Raw genomic sequence first — 6,000 nt, 5'->3', positions numbered from 1 at the left:
TATCTTAAACCATATGGAAGGGGTTTAATCTGTGCTGTCACGGTATAATCCTGCTGAGATGGCTTCCTTTTTCAGTCAAAACTGCATTTCACACTTTACCAATATAGGGCTTTTCCTTTCTTGATCAAGAGTAATAAAGCTCTGCTGTGCAGCAAGCACAAATTGGAGCAGCTCACAGCTCTGACTGACAGCAGGAGGGGAGGGGGGGAAAGCAGTATGGCTGTGGGAAAGCGTGATGACCCCATCCCAAAAGGAGACTGTGGGCTTTTGTGAAATTGGACCAACTGAGTTTGGTCTCTGCTTCAGGGGGCAGTCACCATCCCTATCACTATGTTGGCCTATTCAAATAGGGCTGGTGATGAGAATCCTTGCAGTCTTTATCTTTCCTTCCCCAGTGCCAATGGTAATCCTACATAATGGAATCATAGAATTATATAATCATTTTAATTGGAAGGTACCCTTAAACGTTATCTAGTCCAACTCTCCAAGAGTTTAATCTCCATCAAGAGATTATAAAAGCCGAAAGCAAGAAAGCAGTGTGTTGCTGCAAGATGACTAGAAGATAATCTGGGCAGGATGCAGCAATCATTTGCAGGGACCACAAGATGGCCTGATAGGTCACATTTTCAAAGGAATTTTTCTCCCTAGCATCTTCCACATAACACAGAGGACAACATAAAGACATAAGGATGTTTGCTTTGATGTCTTTGGGAAGTGAGTTTTTTTGGATAAAAAGACAAATGTGACTGACCCTTTCCTGGAGGTTAGGTGAGGAGAACAAAGACCAAAAGGTGCTCAGAATGGCCCAAAAGGAAACATGAGTTGTCTGGCCTCCTGTACTGCTGGGCAATTGACATGCACTGGCTCTTCCCATAGCACCTTGCACTAAAGCAGAGTCAGCGTTTCAATGACCTCCTCTCCCTTCTTGGCTTTTGCATGTTCTCCCAGTGTTAAACACCTGTGGGCACCTGTGAGGAACTGTTCATGGTCTCCGTCTCACATTTCTAGTTCACGGGATGAAAAAGACTGAGCCAGGACCAAATTGTATCCAGTACCTAGACAGCTTCAACTCAATACTATGTCCCATCACAAAAAGCAGCTTTTCCTTAGTCACACACCCCCTACCCCCCCTCCAAATTTTTGCCCACCCTCTCCCTCTGCAACTAACAACTGTACCAGGGTAGAGGGAGAAGGAGATCTCAGGAAACTTTCCCCTTTCCCACTTGCTGCTTGTGTCAGCCCGTGAAAGCACCAGTACTCAGGGAGGTTCCTCCTCCTCTTATATCCTTTCGGGACTACATCTGGCTGTAGAGCAGCTGAACGCTGAAGAGGAAAGCAAGCCCCATATTGTCAGTTTGAATTGTGCTGTCCCAAGGTGTGCATGTTACAAAGGCCTGGAATTCCCATTTCTAAAGCCAGAGCTCCTTTGCCAAAGGATATAGAATCACAGAATCATTATCATTGGGAAAAACTTTCAAGATCACCTGGTTCAACCACCAGCCCATCCCCACCACGCCCACTGACCATGTCCATCAGTGCCTCTTCACACTTCCAGGGGTGATGACTGCACCACCTCCCTGGGCAGCCTGTGCCACTGCAACACCACTCTTTTGTGGAAGAAATGTTTTCTAATATCCAGCCTGATCTTCCCTGGCACAACTTGAGGCCATTACCTCTCTTCCTACCTCTTGTAGGGCTGGAGACACTCCTTATTTTCAGGCACTTTATATTTTCCTGTGATGTTCTGTTTTGTGTTGGATTTTTTTTTTCAACACACACATGACATAATGCCCCTAACACACAATAGTACTCTCTCCCACCCTCCACCCCCTGCCTACAGAAGCTGTGGTGTACTAATCTGCTCCTTAGTATTGACATAGGCAGGTATGTGCAACAGGACAGCAAAGGCAACAAGATCATGGAACAGACTCAAGACATGATCTGGAACTTTGCTTTCAGTAAGTATCATAGAATCATTTGAATTGGAAGGAGCATTAAAGGCCATCTAGTCCAACTCCCCTGCAATGAACAGGGACAGCCACAGCTAGATTAGGGTGCTCAGAGCCCCTTCAGCCTGACTTTGAATGTCTCCAGGGATGGGGCATCCACCACCTCCCTGGGCAACCTGTGCCAGTGCAATACCATCGTGATTGTAAAAAAAGTTTTCCTTATACATATATATGTATATATATACATAGAGGTGCAGATACAAAGGCGCAGAACTCAGTTATAATGTAGATGCTTGGAAAAATCCCTGTTTTGACAAGGAAACCCAAGCCTGGATGTCTATTTACAAACAGACGTAGCTTTCAATAGCTGGGTGTACAGTCTCTCTGTGAGATCTGTTCCAGTGCCTCACCACCTTTACTGTATATTGTATATCTTGCTCTTTAGATTTTTCTTTTTTAGGAAAGCATATTAAAAATGTACCCCAGACCCAGCAATCATATGTTCAGTTCTTTTTCCCTAGCAATACCTACTGTCAAGGGCATGGAGCTATTGAAAGCTATTGCTACTGGGCACCCACATGGCATAGAAACTTGGGTGCAAGACTTTGGAGGGAGCTGAATGCAGAAGGTGTAGGAGTTGTGCTGTACGGCTGTTTCACCAAACACCTCAATGGAGCATTGCAGGAGAGTGCAGGGAAAGGCTGAAGGCACCCAGAGATGGTGTGAACACGCATTACGGTCCTGGGAGAAAATGTCATTTTTGTGCCTGAGACAGAGGGAGAAACATGCAAAGACAGCATCCAGCTGCAGGTTCTTTTCCCTTCTTTTTCCAGCCTCGGGATGAACTGCAGAGCTGTTTTGGCAGCCCGGCCTGTCCGCTTGTCTCTCTGCAGTTGCCCCCCTCCCTCCCTCTCCCTCCCGCAGCTCCGGAGGGTGGAGGTGCGATTCGCTATGCCACTTTTTTATTTCCAGCACGCTTGACAGGCTGGGCGAGGAAGGCGTTAATGTTTTCTGACAGGCCCCCTCTAATTGTTGGAGCTTTTCTTCTCTGCCTTTTCTGTGAAATTCTGACTTAGGCGAGCAGCATAACAAAATGCTCTGGCATTGAAATGTGCGCTTGCACTACACTGGGCCGGGGAAACAGCATTATTCATGAAGATTTTCAGCTGTTTTTGTCTTTTAACTAACCTTTGAGTTTGATCAGAGGCGAGCCGGGCTCCCTTTCTCAAAAGGCGGTCTTGGCAACCCGACAATGGAGCCAAACTGTTTTCCCTGTTCAAGAGATAACTATGCCGTTGAGTTGGTACATGGGGAAATTAATCTTCAGGCGCATACAAATGATAGATTTAACTCGGTCTGCAATCGCCCGCATGGGATTATTAATAGGATGGGGGTAAGGAGCAGGAAAAAAAAAATTGGGCTGGGGTGGGCAAACTGAAATTAAAGGAAAAAGGAAAAAAAAAAAATCCCAACCCCATCATCCCTTTTGATCGCATAAAGCCCGCGATTGATTCCTCACCACTTGCCTTTTGCAGCAGGAATTAGCCCCGCATTGTGCGGGCTGACACGCCAAAAGCGAGCCCGCTCGGGAGCAAGAAGTTGCAGCTCGCTGGGACTGACCGGGGGGGTTGAGGGAGGGCGATGGGGGACGGGAGGGACGGGGGGGGGGGGGGGGCAAGACCTTATCCCTGCGTGCCCCGAGTGGAGGAGCCGCCCCCGGCCGGAGCGATGCTGCCGGGCAGCTGCCCGCTCTCCTCGTGTGCCCCGGGACGGGGGAACGCGGGGATGCGTGGCGGTGCGGGGCGGGAGCGGGCGGCACCTGCGGCGGGCGCACGCCGCCCCCGAGCCTGTCGGGCCCCCCCATACCCCCCCGCCGGGAGAAAGGCTGCGGCGTGACACGCGCGGGGGCAGCGCTGCCCGCTGCCTGCCCGCCCCGGCGGCCCCCCCAGGGGAGAGCATTCAAAAGGCAGGAGCTGCAAGGCGGGGAGGGAATGAAGGGGAGGTGTGTGTGTGACGGGGGGGGGGGGGGGGGTAGAAAATGAGAGGAAAAAAAAAAAAAAAAAACCGAAAAAAAAAAGAAAACAAAGTTTTGAAAAAGGCTCGCAATGCTCTGGCAATGGGGGCTCTCCGGGATGCAGAGCCGGGGGGTAGGGGGGAAAGGATCTCTCCCCAACTCCTACCTGGATGTCTGGGGAGCGGGACTGAGTGAGGGGGAGCGACCCGATTTGGGGAGGGGGGGAAGCGTTTGTTAACGGGCCGTTTTTCCACCGTGACGATAAATACATCCAGAGGTTAATCAATGAATAACACGCGGCCCAGCGACCTCCATCTGCAGCCCCCTCCTCGCTTTGCAGTTCCCCCCCTCATCCTCCCGGCCCCGAGCAGCTCCACAACTTCTCCTGCTCCCAAAGAAGTCCCTGATTTATGGAGTTTGCCGATGCTAAGTGAATACTGTCTGTCAGGCAGCGCTGAAAGGCGCTCCGCACTAATACAAGAAAAGGGCTTTGTGTTGCTAAGCGATTAGAGCAGATGTAATGAGATTTACCCCAATCCTGCTTTGCCCTTTCCCTATCTTCAGTAAAATTGTGTGTGTGTGTTTTCTTTCTTTCTTTCTTTCGGGAGGGGGACCGAGGGGAGGAGGTGGGGAATTTCAGAGCCGGCCTTACGCATTGTAGTGAACAACGGCGTAACTTTGCCTTTAGTTTAATGAGTCTGGATATTTACTATTCAGAAGTGAGCAAAAAAGAACACCTGTCTACACAAGGAAGAGAAATTTCGCCTTTGTAACAGAATGAAACATTATCCTAATGTTATATTCATAGCTATAAATTACCCGCTCTGCTTTCTTTGCATACCTTATCTGCGCGCCGGCAAAAGTGGGTAAATAAAAAGGGAGATGCCGCAAAGGATGGAGGCGTATAGCGGTTATTATTTTCATAACTAAACATCAGCTCCTAAACAGGGAGTGCTTCATTGGAGCAACCAGGGTGACCCCAGGCTCCCCCCAGGGAAACGTTATTGGTCACTTCAGGGCATGCGGCTGCAGGGAGTGCACTTGGAAGGCAGTGTGGAGAGGTCACAATACACTGGACATCAGAGCAGGCTGCACAGAGAATCAGTGGAGACACCATCCCTGGAGGTGTTTATGGAAAGGGTAGACATGATACTGATGGATATTATTTTAGAGGGGAATAGTGGTGGTAGGTGAACGGTTGGACTGGATGATCTTAAGAGCTCTTTTCCAGCCGTAATGGCTCTGTCATTGAGATGTCCACGTGTCCACGTGTATCTGCACATCTACACATGCGAGTGCACAAATACACACCCCACCGCAGAACCTTCGTGTGCACCACTGAAGTTTTTCGCTCTTGTTTTTAAAGCAATACATCCCTGCACAGTGACGCTGGGCGGGTAACACAGCGTAACATACATACAGACACACACACACAAACACCGCAGCTCTCCCCGCTCTTTGTTGTTTTGGTGTGTTGGTTCCCCCCCCCCCCCCCCCCCTCCCTTTTTGGAAGATGCATTTTGCACTTTGCTTTCCGCTCGGCTTGGTGCACGCCAACTGAATGTGCAATGCTGCCGGAGCCGGGCGCGGAGCAGGAGGCGGATTCTGGTCACGTCCATGCTCACTGACAACAAGCGGGCCAGCCAAAAAAAGAGGGGAAAAAAAAGAAAAAGGGGAAAGGGAGGGGGGGTCCAATTTCTTTTTGAATCTTGGTAATTGGGTACTTTTACACACAGATCACGCTGTTTGGGCAGAATAACAAGTGTAGAAAGCCCAGTGTCTCAGAGCTGCCACCCATTCCTACGACAGTATTTATTTATTTTCTCCCCTCGCACCCCACCTTCCTCTAACCCCCTCCCCCCTCCTGCTCTATGTATGCAGCCAGACCAGCACAGGGATGGGGTGCAGTGCCCAGTTTTGGGGCTCCATCCCTTGGGGGACACACAGAGGGTGACACAGCATCCCATCACCTTTTGGAATGGGATTACATAGAACGGTAAGAAAGCAATGGTGATACCGCTCCATCTTTGAATATTT

The sequence above is a fragment of the Coturnix japonica genome, chromosome 1, assembly GCF_054131305.1.
Source record: "Coturnix japonica strain WE chromosome 1, WE-NBRP24, whole genome shotgun sequence".
Classification (NCBI taxonomy): Eukaryota; Metazoa; Chordata; class Aves; order Galliformes; family Phasianidae; genus Coturnix; species Coturnix japonica.
The sequence above is the reverse complement of the archived record's forward strand: the minus strand, read 5'-3'. Positions refer to the sequence as shown.